This window comes from Petaurus breviceps, unplaced genomic scaffold, assembly GCF_028583685.1.
Source record: "Petaurus breviceps papuanus isolate PSGF00001 unplaced genomic scaffold, PetGlider_PUasm1.0 90925, whole genome shotgun sequence".
NCBI lineage: Eukaryota > Metazoa > Chordata > Mammalia > Diprotodontia > Petauridae > Petaurus > Petaurus breviceps.
In genome coordinates this window covers 4488861-4507576 of record NW_027187380.1, presented here as the reverse complement: position 1 = coordinate 4507576, position 18716 = coordinate 4488861, and the positions used below count along the sequence as shown (strand labels likewise).

The 18716-nt window shown below is 41.6% G+C and overlaps 1 long non-coding RNA gene and 1 pseudogene across 1 annotated transcript; one reads left to right on the top strand and one right to left on the bottom strand.

Moving 5' to 3' along the window:
• Window positions 1–12: 12 nt before the first annotated feature.
• Window positions 13–18716, bottom strand: part of LOC138152403 (cell division cycle protein 20 homolog pseudogene) — a 21951-nt pseudogene continuing 3247 nt past the window's right edge.
• LOC138152405 (uncharacterized) lies at window positions 9604–11810 on the top strand. The gene is made up of 2 exons (XR_011166097.1): window positions 9604–11237; window positions 11340–11810. It is a non-coding gene; the product is annotated as an uncharacterized lncRNA (long non-coding RNA).

The window sequence follows — 18716 nt, the reverse complement described above, 5'->3', positions numbered from 1 at the left end:
TCCTCTGTCTGTAGAACAGTCCTAGAACCCCTGAACACATTAGCAAAACCCTCTCCTAGGATTTCTGTAAACATGCAACAAGAAAATCCTTCTTCAGGGCTTCTGAACCAACAGAAAGGTTCCCAGACCCCTGCAACAACAGCACTGTCCTTCACCAGTGGACAGTATTCACTCTGTCTGCAGGACAGTCTCCAGACCCCTGCAACAACAGCACTGTCCTTCACCAGTGGACAGTATTCACTCTCTGTCTGCAGGACAGTCTCAGGGCTTCTTAGCCAAAATCCAGGTTCCAGGACTTCTTCAACTGTTGTTCCAGGACTGTCTTTCACCAGTGGACAAATCTGGCAAAACAACATCAAAACAGACAGACAAAGTACCAGCAAAACAGCCATGTCTCCTCAGTCCTTGGCAGCTCAGGGGGCAGGTCAGGGGGCAGGTCTCAAAAGTCCAGGGCAATTCAAAGCGGCCACCAGCAATTCTCTTAGTCTCTCTCTCTCCACGAGGTGCTGCTTCCAAAAAGATCTTCCGCCTCTCTCTTGTCTCTCCAAATCTACGTCACCAGCCCCTCCCAGTTCAGGACTTTCTTTTCACATCAACAAGTCCATCCCACAGGTGGGATTAACAAGCTCTGGGTTTTAACACAATCAATTTGAAAACCAAGCCCAATACAGGGGAATCTCCACAATCCATTACTATCACATAGAGTGATGGTCGTGTGGTCAGAAAAATCTAAGTTCAAATCTAGCCTCAGACATTTACTAGCTGTGTGTCCTTGGGCAAGTCACTTTAGCTGTTTGCCTCAGTTTCCTCAACCATAAAATAAGAGTCATAATACCACCTATTTCCCAGGGTTGTTATAAGATCAGATAATAGTTGTAAAGTGCTTAGCACAGGGCCTGGAACATAGTAGGTTCTATATAAAAGCCGGCTGTTATTGGGGAACCATTGCATTATACCATGCTGTCTCTCATTAAAAATAATACTTTTTTTTTTCTTGCAGGGGGACTGTAGCAGCAAGCACCCCAAGTGTCCTCAGGGTGGCTGCCCATACAGGTTCTTGGATCTGCTTTGTTAAAGGAAAGCAACTCAAAATGGGTTAACAAGCTTACTTTAATCAGTCAGACATATATCGTTTACCTTGTTCAGGGGAAAAAGGTCAGCACCCCGAACTTTAAAGTATACAGGCAGAATTATCAAGACAGAAACAGATCAAGTAGACAGCTTTCCAAACTGTCCAGCCATTACATCCATACCCAATCAACATCTATCTGGGTTTTTCAAAGCCAGGAGTGGGGGGCTCTAGACAACGGCTTCCCAGAATCCATATCAAATCACAGAACACTTCTCAAAGTGAGCCCCCAAAATAAAACCTCACATCAGGGCTCATATAGCCTTCTCCTGGCTCAGAGAATGTAACAACCTTGTTGACTCACTGGCCAATCAAGAAGTATCTACTGGAAAAACAAGCCTCCCACCCCAGGCTTCAGGTGCACTTTAGCCTAGGGGCAGGGAAGATCTTTCAAATTTGCATTCCCATTACAGGGACAGATGTCTCTATTAGAAAAATAAAACCCAGTGGGCAGGAGGGGAACTGGGGCCGGCCTCAGCGGATGCCCTGGTGGACGAGGCTGCTCTAGGCTGCACTCGCCTTCTCCCGCTCCCAACTTGCGTTGCCCAGGGTCCAGCTCGAAGCAGCTCCACAAGCGCAGGGTTTCAGCAGCAGCAGCTGAGGCGACGGTGCAGCCGTCAGGGCTCATGGTCAGGCTCAGGACCCAGGCCATGTGACCTTTGAGCTCAGCCACCTTGGCCATGCTCGGGTACTTCCAGATGACCAGCTGGTTCTGGGCAAAGCCATGGCCAGAGATGAGTTCTTTATAGTGTGGGGACCAGAGGATGGCGCACACCTGGGATTGGGTATCCATCGCACTGAGACATGCTCCTACGCAAACGTTCCAGATCTGGATGTGCCGGTCACTGGTGCCGCCTCCAGTGGCCAGCACGTTAGACTGCCACGGACACCACGCCACAGCCTTGACTGCATCCACATGCTGAGTGAAGGTCTGCAAGGGACCTCAGCCCCCGTCACTCGGGGCACTGGGCCACACATTCACCAAGTTGTCATTGCCGCCACTCGCCAAGTATCGGCCATCAGGGTCCCAGCGTAGGCCACACACTTCCTGGCTGTGTCCACTCAGCGTGGCCACGTGGTGCTCAGCCACTCGGACATCATGGTGATGGACGTGGCCAGGCCGAGACCCAATGGAAAGGATGTAGTGTTCCAGGCCAGGGCACCCACACCATGAGTGCTGTATGGCTGCTCATGTTTTGAAGCCTTTTCTGCTGCTGGACATCCCACAGCTGAACCTCTGCACTGCTGGTGCCCACGGCCAGGTAGTTTCCCTCCTTGATCCAGGCCACAGAGGACACGTAGTCCCCGGGGCGCTGTGTCTGCAGCAGCTGGAGGGTCTCCCCTGAGCCTGCGCTCCACAGGTACACAGATGTGCCCAGAGCCACAGCCAGCACATTGCCACAGCTCCAGTCCATGAGGTTCGGGTAGTAGTCATTTCAAATTTCAGGGGCATCTAGGATGCGGTCAGGGAGGGAGGGGATATAGCAGCAGGTCTTCCTGCTGGAACCTGGGGTGGCCTTCTAACTGTACAGCACCCGAAGGCTGTTCTGATAGCCCTCGGGGGCATTCTGGGGCTTCCCACCGAGCCAGAAGATCTTGACTTAAATTCAAGGACCAGGCTTTCTGCTGCTCCTTCCTGGTGGGGGTGTGGTTGACTGGCTGATTCTCCTTGCTCAGCAGGAAGCTAGCCACCTCCATCTGGGATATGCTTCGATGGGGGTTGTAGCGATCCCCGCCTGCCTTACTGGGGGTGCTTTGTGTCTTGCCAAATTTGCCAGGAGTCCGGCCTGGCGTTCTTCCGGAGCTGTGCGATCGGTTGGCCCTGCGCATTGGGGAGGGGGAAGGAGCCAGGGGTTTCCTTGGCTTTGCGCTGCCAACGATCAGGAGGTGCGTTGACAATAGATGTGTCCAGTTGGAGCAGGGAGTGCAGATCATTCTCAAATACAAACTGTGCCATGGTGCCGCATCTCCTCCCGGGCTCGCCTCGTCCTCTGCCGCCTCTACCTCCTCCACTGCCCGCGCCAAAAAGAATCCTCTTAATGAGGGGGGAAGGGGGGAAAGGGAGGGAGAGAATTTGGAATTAAAAAAATTTTTAAAACCCAAAGGTTAAAAATTGTTTTTACATGTAATTAGAGGAAAATAAGATCATTAATTTAAAATGAATAGCTGACATTTAGATGTCACTTTGTGGGTCTTATCTCACATTTTATCTTCATAACAATCCTGTGAGGTATTGTTAGGAAGAGAGTCACTTTATTGCTGGTGGGGATGGAAGACCTGGTTAAACTTTCCTTTGACTTGTGACCCTCTTCCATGTGTTCCCTGGCTAAGTGTATTCCTCATACATGTTCCCTTTCTCGAAATGCATACTTTTTATTGATTTTGTTAGACTGTCGAATTAAATTTCTTTTGCTTTGCATTAGCATTTCTCTAGTTGATCTGATAAAAGAAATATCAGTGGAGGCTCATAAGCTATGAGTTCTTTGAATGCCTTTATCCTTGTAGATTCCAGGAGTCTACGTATGATAGGGACCTTGGGATATAGCATTATTTTCCATTTTACAGATGAGGAAAATGAGAGTAAGGATGGAGTAGAAACCAACCCGTTTGTCTTTGGTGGTTTGAGCAGAAGAAAATTCTTTTTCTTTTTTTCCTTTTTGGAGGGGGAAGGCAGGGCAATTGGGATTAAGTGACTTTCCCAAGATTATACGGCTAGTAAATTAAATGTCTGAGGTCGGATTTGAACTCAGGTCCCCCTGACTCCAGGGCCAATGCTCTATTAACTGTGCCACCGTGCCACCCCCCAGAAAATTCTTGATTACTGAATCAGCTGATCAGAAGTGAGCGAGAGGGGGACGGCTAGGTGGTGCAGTGAGCAGAGAACACAGGTCCGGGAGTCAGGAGGACCTGAGTTCAAATCCAGCCTCAGACACTTGACACACTTACTAGCCTTGTGACTTTGGGCAAATCATTTAACCCCAATTGCCCTCCAAAAAGCAAAATATAAAAAATTTTAAAAAAAGAAGTGAGCAAGAGTGTGTGGGCACCTACCTCCTTATGGAGACAGCCTTGGGTCACTGCTTAAGCTATTTGCATAAAAGACAGAAAGTATCTCAGAATAGGAAAAGAGAGATTCTGAGCTTGATTATTCTGGTGGTTGGATGTAAGCATGGAACCAAGGGAAGACAGCAGTGGCAGAAAAAGAAATACAAATGGAGAATCATTTAATCTACAGAAATCTCGGAGAGGAGGACCAAGGCTGAGGGAAGTTCCAAAAAAAAAAGGCTATATTTCCAATTTTTTTTTATCCACAGACACTATAATATAATCTGTTTTGTTACCCACACATTTCCAATAAACTGAATTCCATACTATTCAAATTATTAGCAGGATACTACAAGCAAAAATCTGGGACCCAGTACCCGAACATTTTGACCCTCCATGCAGAGGCTTATGGGAGAACAGAAGCAAATGGTAGCCATAAACATGACATTTCAAACTCTGGAGATGATCCTCAGAAGTTTTTCTTTAGTACCTCTCTATGACCAGAAGAATGGAAAGACCTGCATCTGCAGGAATGTTCTTAGTGAATGAGTAGGATAAGGGACATGCCTTGAGGAGCAAGCAGCAGAATCTAACTTATTGATTTCCAACCATTCCAGAAACAATCTAGGAAGACTTCTTGATCTGGAAAGAAATAATCTAAAAATACTGCTAATCAATGGTATCATTACAGAGTGCAGAAGCCCATATGAATAACCTGCAGCGGAGGTATGAAAAAAGAATCGGAACATACATATATTTAAAGAATACTTGATTTTGAACAAAGGAACGAATGTGAATGAGTACTTTAGGTCATAGATTAAGTTAGATGGCTTGTTTTGTCTGCTCCATTGCCAGTGGTTTTTAATCTTTGACCTGACAGGATCATTGTAGGGATCAAATGAAGTAATATTTGTAAAGTGCTTAGCACAGTGTCTGAAACATAGTAGGTGCTATATAAATTTATCATGAATAATAATGTATTATTAAATATATCAATATATTGTAATTACATGCTATTGCTTATTGAGATATTATAATTATTGATTTATTATTATTGTTATTATTCTTATTGCTGAGGAAGACAAAGACTGCTTTCATCTTTCCAGCTATTTGGATTTCATCAATGTGTCTTTCCCAGGAGTCAGCTTAGGGGCACTGGCCCCCTTCCAACGACTAATGGAAAAAATAGTCAGATATATGAATTATCTATAAGTGTTGCTATACCTTGATGACCTCATTGTCTTTGGAAAGGCATTGGAAGAACATGAAGAAAGACTAATGTAAGTGTTATACCAACAAAACAAAGTTGATATGAATGAAAAAAAAAAGCATTTAAGTGCTTACTATGTGCCAAGCACTGGGTTTAAAAATATAAAAGCAAAGACAGTCTCTGCCCTCAAGGAGCTTATATTATAAGGGGGAAAACAAAGGAGAGGTGGGGTAGGGGGACATGCACTTTGGTAAAAAAGTTACAAGGATAATAAATGGGGACATAGAAGAATAGATTGACATGCTCCATTCATACCTGCAATGACAGAGTTGATTCAATTATAGTTCATGTTTCCAGAACTCTTGGGGAGGTGAGCAAGGAAGGAGATGATATGTACTTGGTGGGCATAACAATTTTCAAGAAGGCTATGGAAGAGGTGATGGGAATACAGAGGGAAGCATGGCTGGGGCTTTCCTCAAATAATGTTCTTAGAGGTTGTCACAGATCTGTAGGGGCCCAAGGGTAGAAGTTTCTCTGAGACAATGGTGTCAAACGCAGAGAGAAATGGGAACCACTAAGCAATCAATACAACAGGATTCTTGCAGGCTACATGTCAACTTATTTTAAAAATGAAATGCTATTTATGTTTTATTGTATTTTTATTTATTGCATTAAATATCTACCAATTACATTTTAATCTGGTCCAGGCCACATTCAGGAGTGGACAATTATTTGTTCTAAGGCATGGTCTCTAATACAGGTAGTATGTTTGACCTGAACTTGTCCATTGACAAATGCCAATTTTATAGAGCCTTTGTTAAGTATGTGGGTCATACAGTATGTCAACAGGGCATGATCACTGGTGTAGGAATGGTAGTTCTCCTGCATTGGCCTCATCCACAAAATCTTTAAGATACAAGGACTTTTCTAGGAATGGGCAGTTTTTATTTATTATTTCTTAAGAACTATGTTTCTGTTGAGGAACCACTGAATGAAGTGAAACCTGAAACACTGAATGAAATCACTGAATTACTTTACTCATGCATACATGATTGAAGAGATCCAGCAGCAGAAGGTCAAGATTTTACTCTGAAACTTACAAAGTCATTTGGAGATCAATGGATAGGAAAACATGGACAAGGTTCAGAAACTTGGCCAACACACACACACACACACACACACACACACACACACAGAAGTGTTAGTCTATGTGCATCTAAGAAAACCTTTTGTCCTTTACACAAGATGCCAAAGTTAATTGGGAGGCAGTTTGTTCCAGTGGGAAAGCACTGGATTTGGGGTTAAAGGATCAAAATTCTGCTGGACCATAACCAGCCTTAGTTAACTCATCTGTAAAAAAGGCAAAATAAACAAAAAAAATCAATGATGGGCCCCAAGGTGGCACAGTGCCAAGTCTGGAATCAGAAAGATTCCTCTTCCTGAGTTCAAATCTAGACTCAAACACTAGTTGTGTGGCCCTGGGCAAGTCACTTAACCCTGTTTGTCTCTGTTTCTCATCTGTAAAGTGAGCTAGAGAAAAACACGGCAAACCACTCCAGTATCTCTGCCAAGAAAAACCCAATGGTGTTATAGTCAGACAAGATTGAAATGAATGAACATCACCAATGATACCTACTAGGATCATTGTGAAGATCAACAGAGATAATGTATGTAAACTACTTTGTAAATGACACATGTAATTTTCCTTTATTCTCATACATCTGCCCCTTTTCCATGGGTGCTGTATGATTATCAATACCCAAATTCCTCCCAGACGTGTGGCAAAGTCTAGGTTATATGAGGTCAAGACACATCTTTTAAGAAGTGCTATTAGGGGTCCAGAGTGGAAAAAGTTTAAGAGGCCTGGGGCCTAGAACAGCTAGTCTTGCTGCAATCTCAACATTAGCCACTAGGTGACACTCTGAGCTCAGCCTATGTCCCACATCCACAGGCCTATTTCCATATTTCTCAAATTTGCAATTTGAGGCTGGATTGTTCTTGCTTATATAGAGAAAAGACTTTATTTCAAACAATACCTTGGTCAGTGAAACCCTGTTTTTCAAGTGTTCTTGAAGTTTTAAGGGAACTAATTGGCCAATATGGATGTGTCTGAACCTGTGAACAGTCTTTTCTAGGTGCTAATTAGCAAGGACACATAGACTTAAACTTGTGGACAGTTTCTTCCACACTCATGATTGGTCTTGGAGGCAACTTGGCCTTGGCACATATTCAAGACCCTTGGCGGCCTCTGACGTAGGCATGTGTTGTCTGAAGGGAAGTCTGTAATGGGCTGGTTCTCATAAGTATTCCTTATATATATATATATATATATATATATATATAAAGGATCAATCGATCTATGTATCTATCTATGTCTATATCTATATATCCAATGAAACTGGAAGGTGGTAGTTATTTCAGCACAGATAGTTTGCTCAGTTTGGTTACTAATAACTACCTTACAGGCACACAGTGGACCTGGTATCAGGAAGACTGGAATTCAAATCCAACCTCAGACTCTTACTAGCTCTGTGACCCTGGGTAAGTCATTTTAACCTCTGTCTATCTCAGTTTTCTTAACTGTAAAATGGGAATAATAATAGCACCTACATGCCAGGGTTATTGTGAGGATCAAATAAGATGCTATTTGTAAAACACTCTGCAAAAGCCTTAAAGCATTACATAAATGTGAGTTATTTTTATTACTATTCTGAGAATGATCTTGACAGAAGTTACCATTACACGACAGTAGGGGTTTGGGTGGGTTCCCAAGCCTTTTGGAGACGTTACAAAAAAAAAAAAAAGAAAAATAAAGAAAGACAAAAAACAAACAGGTTAAACTTTTAGCATGCAATATGCTTCAAAGAACACTATTAACTCAATATGCAAGCAAAAAGAATTAAAAATAAACCATACTTAATACAAATTTTTTTTCTACTTAGAAAAGCAATCTCCCAAAATGGCATTTGTGATTACATTTGTTGCATAATGATGATATGACAATATAATCCCCCTCAAAATTCAAGAATTCAGCTATTGGATGGGGTAGAGAGGTAAGAAAGGGGCCAGCAGAGAAGTAGTGAAATTTGTGGAGTTACGGGTATAGCGGCTGTGAAAGCAGAAACCCTGAAATGCTAGTAAATTGCCCTCTCCTGACTTTAAACCTGGCCCCAAATATTTACTAGCTGTGTGACCATGGGCAAGTCACTTAACCTCTGCCTGAGGCTAAGTCTTGCCCTGAATTTCTTCAACTGTTAAAAAAATGGGGATAATAATAGTACCTACCTCTCAGTGTTGTCATAAGGATCTGGTGAGATAATATTTTTGTAAAGAGTTACTGGCACAGTGCCAGGTACATAGTAGGCATTTAATGTTTGTTTACTTCCTTCCATGACAAAATTGGAAACAAATCTTGCCAGTTACATACAAGGGCTTCATGATGCACTTTGTTATTGGTAACATTCAGCTAACTAAATCTAGACAAAATTAAATATTAAGCTTTTGAGTTTTAAATCTGAAGAATGAAAAGCTGAATTCATGGAAAATCTTCACAATGCAAACTATAGATATTATGCCTAATTTTGAAATGGGGATGAGCTTACTTAGAATGGAATTTCAAAAAGACCTTTTTGAACTTGATAGCATGACTCCCCAACTAGAACACCAATTATATCAAAACCGGCTGATTTTTTTAAAAGATGAAAAATGTTATAACCATCAGGAACAAACACATTCTTCCACAAAATATCTCAAGACTTCTACAAAGGCTCCAATGTGAGCATGGCCAATCACTGTCTCTCCTCATGGTGCCCACTTCTATTTTAATAAGGCAGGGCTGGGATCTGACTTTGGGTTCCTGATTCCTAGAGCTCAGTTGCTTGTGATTCCCTCCTCCATCTCCCCCTTTTTTCTGAGCACAGGCTAACTAGGTCTATTTGCAGGAATTCAGTATAAGTTTCTTTGCACAGCTCATACTTTCCAATCTTCAGGTTCCTCTTCTCCCATTTTCTTCAGCTTTCCCTTTCCCCTTTACTTGAGCATGGGATTTCTTCCTACTCCCACCTCCCATCCTTTTGTGCCATTTTGGACTAGATGGAGAAACCTAATTTTTTCTTTATCATTAACCTTTCTGGAGCTCTATTCAGAGAGCTGGGCTTCTCAGGTCTTTCATACTGTAATCTGCATCAGCAGCTTCCAAAACATAAAGACCTAGCAGAAGAAATAAAAATTATTCAGGTACATGACTTCAATAATTATACCATCCCCAACCATTCAATTTGCTACCAGAATTGAACTAAGGATACAATAATATCCTTTCAGAACAACAGAAGATGAACTGATATCCCAATACTTTTGTTCATCTACAAAAAAGCAATAATTTTAATCAGACCCCATCCAGTACCTTTCTCACCATGCCTTCCTTTTGTCCTTCCCTTAACCACCCTGGAGACTGCTCTGACTTTACAGGATAGCCCAGACCTTATGGGAGAGCAAAGCAGGGAATATGGAAGGAAGACTGATATGGCCATTCTTACCACTTGGATAAGTTGGGCATCACCAACTACTAGTCTTCTGATGTGATGGAAGACCACTAAAACTTACCTTTTGCCCTGATCCTGCCTCTGAAAGTCCTCCAAGGCCTTACCATCTGCCCTGTGGCTATGCCCCCCAGACATCTAGGTACTGTCATCTGACCCACTGATGTGCCTTAAGGACACTAGAGCCTTGCAATCAGACCCATTTATCCACCCTTAGGACCTCCAGACCCTTCTATTCCCTGTAATTGAATTCTTTTATATGTGTTATCTCCCCTATTGGAGTGTGAGCTCCTGAAGAGTATGGACCATCTCATTTTTTTTTTTATTTGTATCCTGGGGAAAGAGACAAAGCTGCCCTCACCTCTCATATTCCAGTTTAAAGTCTAACATACTAGGAAAAGTATGTAGGGAAGAAAGCTAAGGTCTGAAACAGGATTGGTTACCAGACTTGTGTTAACTAGGTTTTGAATAGGAAAACTTCTAAACTAATTAAGGTTATTTATTATAATTGTCTTTTTCCAAACCCTGAAGTGATACATCTATCCCCGTTCCCTAAAGCAATGAAGGTAATGAGAAGGGAGACAATTCTTAGATAACTTCAGTTAATGGAATTTAGGCTGTTTCTTGCTGTTGATCCTTCATTCTTTCATTCATTTATTTATTTTTAGTTTTCAAAATTCATTTCCATAAGATTTTGAGTTACAAATTTTCTCCCCATCTTTCCCCTCTGCCCCACCCCAAGATGGCATGAATTCTGATTACCCCTTCCCCCAGTCTGCCCTCCCTTCTATCACACACCCCTTCTTATTCCCTTCCCCCTTATTTTCTCGTAGGGCAAGATAGATTTCTATATCCCATTGCCTATATATCTTATTTCCCAGTTGCATGTAAAAAAAATAATTAACTTTTGTTTTTAAAACTTTGAGTTACAAATCTATCTATCTATCTATCTATCTATCTATTCTCTACCTACCTACCTACCTATTTCCTCCAACTACCCTAAAACTGAGAAAGGTCTCATGAGTTGCAAATGCCATCTTTCTATGTAGGAATGTAAACAATTCAACTTCATTTTTGAAGAAGACCAATGACATCTGGAGGGTGACGTCTTGACTTGCAAGTGAACTGGATTTAAGTGAGACAGGGCTTGTAAAGTCATCAGTCTCTCTCCTCTGAACCCACTGGAGTCCAGTGGTAATACACAGGTCAGGAAGATTAGCAACAGCAGCTGGAAGGGAGAAAACCTGGAATGTTCTATAAAAGGAATTGAATGGTTTTAGGAAAATGATTCTCTGAGGACGTTTGCCTAGAATAAGTGAGTATTTCTCTGTTTTTTGATTAAGCAAACTATTACCTGAACTGTTTCCTAAATTCTTTAAGGACTCTGTCTCAATTTTGCTTTTATTTGTGTCCACAGGGCTTGACACAGTGCCTGGCACATTGTAGGAGTTTATTAAATGCTAACTGACTGACTGTGTGTACTAGTCCTTCTGGCCATTTCTTCTAGTTTAGGAAAAGAAGAAGCTAAAGAAAGATTAGGATTATAGAATGGAAGTTTCTCCTACAGTGGAAGTTTTAAGGATTTCTTAAAAAGTGAGAGAACACTCAGAGAAGAGGAAGCTAATGAACCTTCCCACCAAGTGGAGTATCAGTCTTGGGGACATCCTCCTCCTCTCCTCCCAAGAGACTAAAATAGCAAAGTACATGACTGTGGTTTTATTTTTAATCTCCAGTGCTGCAACTCTAAGGGGACCCCCCCTCCACACATACACATATAAGAAGGAACCTGTCTTCTTTCATTGCCTTACTTAAAATGAGTGGAACCGGCACCTAAAAACCCAAACCTAAAGTATGGTCTTTAATTCTATTAAACATTGCATCACCCTGATTTGATCTTATTTCTCATAAATATTTGTACAACATGAGTGTGTGTGTGTGTGTGTGTGTGTGTGTGTGTGTGTGTGAAGGCTCTGGGAGCCACAGAAGAGAGAATGATCTTTCCTAATGCAGTTCTGGGATCCCAGCCTCCAGGTTACTTGTTAGAGATTTCACTCTGTAACTGGGAACAAGGACAGAATTACTAAGAACCTAGGTCCTTTTAGATTTGCCACTTGAGACTACAAGCCCAAATGTAGCCTTAGGGTTACATGTGAAATATACTGGGACTTAACAATGACTTGTGAGCTAGGGAACTGTCTAAGGGCATGAGGGGACTGTGAATTTGGTCATTTCTCTCTCTCTAAGCAGAAAAATGGTAAGATATAGAATAAACCAAAATTAGTAAAAAATTACTTCTGACAGATTTGTGCCTATGACATAGAGTATGGAGTATGGCATGTTTCTTCAACAATTCCTAAAATTTAGCTCGATATTTGGCATATTGTAAGCAGCTAATAATGCTTTTACCTTCATTCATTCCCCTGTTCAATGATCTATAGGACTTTAAATACAAAAGAATAATAGTATAATAGTAATTTGAACTCCCTGGAATAAGATAAGGGCATAATAATAGAGGGAGTCCAAACAAAAATCCAAACATTGTTAACAAAACATAGTGCTCATCACCCCAAGGCAGCAATAGAAATAGGGGTGGCTAGGTGGTACAGTGAGTAGAGCACCGGCCCTGGAGTCAGGAGGACCTGAGTTCAAATCCGGCCTCAGACACTTAATACAAAAACTTGCCATGTGACCTTAGGCAAGTCACTTAACTCCAATTGCCCTCCAAAAAGCAAAAAAAAAAAAAAGGTTGATGCTTACTCCTCAAAAAGGAGGGAATGAACTGAAAGCTCTTCTCAGAGCACTTCATAAACAGGCAGAGATATTTTTGGAAAAAAGAGTTCACTTTACAAAAAAATAGTAAAGGCTGAGAAGAGGTACATTCAAGTAGATTTGTCCAATATAAATTGGAGACTATTCAATGTCATGGAATCAAAAGGCCCACCATGGGCAAACATTCACATGAACCCCATCAACAATGTTGACAAATGAATATGAATGATATGAAACAAATATGAACAAATATGAAACAAATGAGTAAGTGTATCAGCAATGCCATATTCACAATGCCTATAGAGATTACAAATATGCTGATATAATTATCCATTACAAAATACGTCATGTTTGCCATATGAGGAAATAAACTAGAAAATTTATTAAGATACCAAAAGACTGAGTCCCAAAACCAGAAAGTGAAAGCCATCAGAGTAGTTATGATATTGGCACAGGTAGATAAAGTAGAAAGCACCCACATTCTCAAGCCTTTAAAACAGAACAGGCTACCTCAGGCAAAGGTCCTCCTCTCCCCACTCACAGCAACCACCCAGCGTCCTGGAAGCGCGCTCCCAGCAGCTCCGGCCCCTGGCAGTCCTCAGCAGGAGTCCTTAGCAGAAAGTCCTTAGCAGTCCTAACTCAAAAAGGGCTTCGCGCTGCCACTGCCTCTGCTGCTGCCGCCGTCACCACCACCGCCAGCCACCGCAGGAACGCTAGCTTGGCTTCCGCTTCCTCTTGCTCCGCCCCTTCCTGCTACGTCAGCAAGTCCAACGGGGCATGGAAGATCTTTAAATCCCATAACCCTTACAGTAAGTCATGAGGATTTGTTTACAGAAATGGAAGGGCATTTTTTAAGGATTAGGTAATTACCACTATAAATTATAGCAAGACTATCCTTAAGGATCTGAGACTCAATGACTGATGGAAATCACACAATAAAATGGAAATTTTGGCCTGCAGAATTTACCATCATCTCCATCATTTTGTGTGTACCTAGAATTGCCCTGAAAAATGCTTTTAGTAAGTCTGCAGAAGATGAGCTCTCATCCTACCACTTGAATTCAATTACAAAAAGCAGTAAAAAATGAGAAAAATGACATAATAATGATTACAATTACTTATAGAAGTATCTTTTTGAGCAAACAGATATCACTTTATGGAGCAACAGTAAAGGCTGACAACAGGGAGACCTCATTGGACTTGTGAAATGCAACCCATATCTGAACTGAATCCTTATTCTAATATACAAGTCAAGTGGTCATCCAACCTCTGATTGATGGGGGAACCCCCACCTCTCCAGCTAGCCTGTCTCATGGAGCATTCTAATTGTTATAAAGCTTTTCCTGATGCGCACATCTTTGACATGACAGCCTTTCTAATCCTGGAAGTCAGCTATCTTGTCCCTCCCTGAGTCTTTTCTCCTCTAGACTAAACACCCCAGTCCCTTTAACACTAGTTATATGTTATGGATAGATGACATGGATTCTAGGCCCATCATTACTCTGGTTTCTTCCCTCTGGATGCTCTCTAGAGAATACCTGTTCTTCTGAATGGTCCCCAAACTGAATACAGCCAGCCCTTCATGTGGTCTTTGCCAGGCAGGACACAGGGCACACTGAAACTACCATTTCTTCTTACTCAGAAGTTATGACTCTCTTAATGTAGCTCCGTTTCACATTAGGTTTTTTGTTTGTTTGTTTTGTCTCCCTCTTCAAACTGTAAACTCAAGTTTAAAAATCCCCAGATCTTTTTCCGATAAATTTTATTCTAATCGTACTTCCCCAGTCCTGTATTTGTGAAGCTGATTTTTTTTAGGCCAATTGTACTCTTGCCTAAAAAGCTATTTTTATGGAGGATTTACACAAAACAAGTGTTCACATGGTGGTCAGAAGAAGCAATACAAGGATACTCTCAAGAACTCTGGAATTGTGTGACATGGGAAACACCGGCACAGGACATGGCACAGCATGGTATGCCCACATTAGAGAAGGTACTGTGCTCTATGCACAAAGCAGAATTGAAACAGCTCAAAGGAAATGTAGGATGTGCAGATTTAGAGAATCCACCCCAAATGTTCATATGGACTATTTGCGCCTAACCTGTGGTAGAGCATTTCAAGCTCATACTGGTCTGACCAGCCACAGTCAGAGACAATGTAACTTGATTCTAACATAGTGATGTGATTTTGGTCCTCTTCAAGAACAAAGGACAACCAGTTTAGACCAATGTTAGATAGTCAAGATGTCTTTGGATTCTGACTCTGTCATCCAGTATGTAAATTATCACTCTCACTTTTCGTCATTATTGATTTAAATAAGCATACTATTTGTTCCTTTATCCAAGTCACTAGTAAAAATAACTGATCTAATGTTTTCCTTTACAAAACATTGTTAATTTTTGTTTTGACATCACACATATCCCACCAACCCCATAAAGTCTATTTCCTATAACAATTAGACTTTTCTGTTTGTCTGCTTTTAGTATGCAACCAGTGGCCTACATGGGTAGGATTCAATCCAGGTGAAACCCTCCTCATCACTCTACTTTGGCACACATTGCCCCTACTTCCAACTGACCCTGGGAAATTTCTGAATAAAGCTTATGTCTAGGGTCTCCACCAATCCACCAATGTGTGTAAAAGGGTTCTATATATGCACTAAGAATAATAACAAATTTAAATATATAAATATAAAAAATATATCAGGTACAGGGCAACCTTTATTTCATCCTGCAGAAAATTAAAAAAAAAAAAGACTCGTAAGAGCTCATAAACATTGCAGAAAGCAAAGGACCTGGCATATCTAAAAACAATCCATCCAATTCTCCTCCTTCTCAGGCTAGATGTGCCCCTTTCCCAGGGCCCTAAACTGCTGCCCCAAACTCATATTGTTACCCTCAGAAGGAAAATGAATTTAGAGTTCTGGGAGGGGCAACTCCCTGACATTTTGGCAAGTACCATTTTCCTAAGGGTTTTAACTCCCCTTGTTAGGGAAATACACTTAAGGTTCTTAGAGTGGTAATACCCTTTCCACTATACTTGCATTATCTGACTGAATACCTCATAGTAACAGTGGAAGGAAAATCCTGGTCCCTCGGATTTCATGTATCTTGGCTTAGCCTCCCTGCCATTCATCTAGCTTTGGGGTCACAACAGTCCAGTTGTTTCAGCCAACCATTTCTAGTCAACCAATTCATTCCTAATTTAGTGACTATGAGTGGATAATGAGCCAAATGGGCATGTCCACATCTTCTGAGGCAGAGGCAAAGTCCCCAATAAAGGTTTTTTCCTCCTATAAATTCATTAAGTTGATTAGGGAACGCCTTTGATCAAGACCCTATGTTATGTAACACTTTATATTGACAGAAAGGTGGGGCATGCCTTTTAATTTTGACAATATGGTATTAACATATCGGAGTAGATACTCATGAGCCTAAGACCAGGAAGGAAGAAACACAAAAGAGGCAGCCTAAAACAAGGTTTACCCTTGCTGGTCTAGGATATGTGCTTTAGACACCATGTGCTCACAATTGTATGGAGGCTGAGGTGCTGGTGGGGGCAAACTGCCCCTCCCTCAACCAACTTCTGGAGATATAGTTCAAACAATACTGACATGACTTGCAGCTGGAAAGGAAGAAAGTGGTGAAGGGCTGCCTCTGCTCCTTTATATATTCACTGAGTCATCAGCCCTTAGGGCTCTGTAGGCAATTGGGGACTTTGTTTCTTCTCAATGGGAAAGCCCTTTAACCTCAAGTGACACATGGCTAGAAGCAGGCCCCAAAGCTCCCTACATAGAAAACTTGTTGGTTGATTGAGCCATCCATACTCTCTCATATCTGTGAACTAACAACATACACTTCAAAGATGGTAAATGGTGAAAATGGTGATAATGATGTAAAAAGGTCTAACTCTGAATTGTCCCGGAAGCTTTACTTTGAAAAAGAAGCACGTGGCGTCAGGAACCCAAAATATTACTTTTGACAACTGGACTAGAACTGGCATCTAACCTGTGGGTGGCTGGAGCTGAACAAAGCAGGAATCAAACAGAAGTTTAATTTCAGAGTGAGAAAAACAGTTTTGCAAACCAAAGTCCCCCTGGGAAGGGAAGCTTGTGGTAGAGGTAAGGTTTTTATACATGAAAACCAAAAAAAGAGGGACCCAACATAGTTATTCTTAGGTCTTGAGTAAATAGTTCCCACGTCAGGCCCATGCATGCAGACATTTTAGGGACAACATAGACATACTTGGGTCCCATGGGAACAGTTCCTAAGTTATTAGAATTGTTGAGCCTTGTGATCATTCAGCGGGGTATAAAACCAGAGTTAGCATAGTGGGAACAGGAATGCAGCCCCTGGTTCAGTTCACTCAGCAGTTTACAAACAGGAATTGTTCAATGTCAGGAGAGGTAGCTGATCACTTTCTCCTGTGGTGTGTTGGCTCTAGCTCTAGCTCTCACTTCTATTTCCTGGGAAATAGGGAAGTTCCAACAAATCTAAATAGCTATCGATTAACATGAAAATCATAAATCTCTCAGAGAACCCCTGTTGTTGGTAAAAGAAATACATTTTGCCAGAGGTTGAGATCATCCAGAGGGCAAGTGCAAAGGATTATTGTTATCTTAAGCTCAGGGTAGCCTGCTTGCTGGGCCTTAGCTCTGGAAAATAGGATGTCTCCTAATATTTTGACATTTTAAACTCAAGAGGCTTTGTCCTAAGAGACTTCTGTTTGATTCCTGACTCTCCTCCTTCTAGACTGCTTTGTTTGGTTCCAGCCACCCACAGGTTAGAAGCCAGTTCCGGTATGGTTGTCATTTAAATTGGTATTGGAAGTGGGACTGGATTGAACAGGGCCAAGTGGACTTTCCAGTACCAGTGGGAGTGGACTACACCACCAGAGATTTCTCCAGAGTCTAATGCCTCACCCACCCACACACCCACTCCCTCCCTCGTGTGTTGAGTCCCCGCTGCCTTTTCTGGCTTCATTCCTGGGCTCATGATTTTGGTTGAGTTCAGCATTCTTTGTGAGGGAAACTCCAAGGAAAACCCTTCCTGTAAACTGGTTCCTCTTGGGTCTCTCTGGTAATGATATCCTTTCCTAACTGGCAACTTCTATCAACTGGCCTCTCTGCACCCTTCTGTAAAATTGGGGCCTCTCTGTGCACCTCTGTAAAATTGTAACTGTGTGTCTAACTACACACTTCAGTAGTGCCTCAGTTAAGCTGGTTCTGCTAATTATTTGTCTTGTTTTGTCTGTGTCTTTGTAAAATGTAAAATGTCTGTCATGTTTGTGTTGTGAGCTAGATTCTGTTACCCCAAAAGATTTAAAATGCAGCCAGTCAGAAAAACTTCTAAAGGCTATAGCCAGAAAGTTTAGAATACTGGAAAAGATAAATTAACTTTCATAGTTGAAGCAATTGTCCCAGTAAGCAGGACTAACCCCCACTTTAAGCTTCCTCAGAAGATTAGGTTATAAGAAAAGAGAAAAAAAATCTGTAAGCCATTTTTTCCCTACCATTTCATCTTTGGCTATGTTGGAATTATAGAAATAAAGTTAGATATTTTGTAGAACTACTAAAAACATCTTAGCAAATTTTGGAGGTCTGAAGACTATTTTAAGATTGCAGGAGAGAAAATGCTGAGACTTTGGGGGTAATTCCAGGAACTCACTCCCTTCTAAAATATCTTAGCAAGTTTTAGGGTAGTACTCTGTAGAATTTAAGGAAAAATAAGGGTTAAATTTTATAAAGATTTTATAAGTAAATTGGCAAGGGGTGGGGAACTTGAGGCTTTGATGACACCTGTGGCCCTCTAGGTCCTCAACTGTCACCCTTTGACTGAATCCAAACTTCACAGAACAAATCCTCTTAATAAAAGTATTTGTTCTGTAAAACTTGGACTTAGTCAAAAGGCCGGACCTGAGGACCTAAAAGGTCACAGGTGGCCTTGAGGCCACAGGTTCCCCACCCCTATTCTAGGGCAATGAAGAAAGACACCTAGTTTAAAAGTAATCCCAGAGTGAAGAAAGAAA